The sequence below is a fragment of the Propithecus coquereli genome, unplaced genomic scaffold, assembly GCF_000956105.1.
Source record: "Propithecus coquereli isolate 6110/MARCELLA unplaced genomic scaffold, Pcoq_1.0 Scaffold70, whole genome shotgun sequence".
NCBI classification, from domain to species: Eukaryota; Metazoa; Chordata; class Mammalia; order Primates; family Indriidae; genus Propithecus; species Propithecus coquereli.
In genome coordinates, this window is record NW_012153063.1 from 917,121 (window position 1) to 918,371 (window position 1,251).

Sequence of the window (1,251 nt, forward strand, 5' to 3'; positions counted from 1 at the left end):
AAAAAAAAAAAAAAAAATCCTAAATGGAACCATCGTAAATCAGGGACCATCTTTACTAAGTTGTCCAAATTTTCATTTTTTGATTGCATCCATTAATATATTTATTATAGTTTCATTAATCTACGCTATTGTATCAAAATCATTATAATGTTGAAGAATGCTAAGTCTTTTGAAGCATACCAACTCTTCCAAAATTTAGCTATCTTAAGGGAAAACAGAATTACTAAAATGCAAACAGTAAGCAACGTAACTGTATTTTGGCTAAGAATCTTAAAGCACATTATAAACACTTTTCATCTGAACAATTGGAAAAAACAAGTCCTAGCAAGTAAATTGCTTAAGATTATATAGACTAGCCCAATTCTAGGGAGAAATAACTACAGGTGTTTTTTGTTGTCATTTTGTTAAGTACAAACTTATTCAGATTTCATATTTCCCAATAATGTCCTTTTTCTGTTCCAGATACTCAGTCTTTCCTTGTCTTTCACGACTTTGACAGTTTTGAAGAGTACTAGCCAGTTATTTTGTAGAATGTCTCTCATTTTGCATTTGTCTGATGTTTTCTCGTGATTAGATGGGGTAATATATTTTTGGCAAGAATCTCAAACATGATTTCTTATCAGGGAGCACATGACGTCAATATGTGTTATTACTAGTTGTATAGTTCTCTATTGCTGCTGTAACAAATTACCACAAATGTAGCAGCTTAAAACAACACTTATTTATTATTTCAAATTAGTGTTTCCATAGGTTAGATGCAGATTAATGGGTGTATTAACTTCCATTTACTATCCTAACAAATTACCACAAATTTAGTGGCTTACAACAATAAAAATTTATTATCTTACAGTTCTGGAAGAAGTTCAAAATGGGTTATAGTGGGCTAAAATTAAGATGTCAACAGGGCTGCATTTCTTCTGGAGGTTGTGGGGGTAATACATTCCCTTGCTTTTCCCAGCTTCTAGAAGCTACCGGCACTCCTTGGCTTATGGCCCCTTTCTCCATCTTTAAAGCCAGCAGCATAGAATCTTCTAATCTTCCTTTGACTCTAATCCTCCTGCCTCGCTCTTACAAAGATCCTTCAGATTACATTGGGCCCACCCAGATATTCCAGGATTATCTCCCCATTTTAAGATCCTTAATTTAGCCGGGCATGGTGGCTCACGCCTGTAATCCTAACACTCTGGGAGGCTGAGGCAGGCGGATCGTTTGAGCTCAGGAGTTCAAGACCAGCCTGAGCAAGAGCGAGAC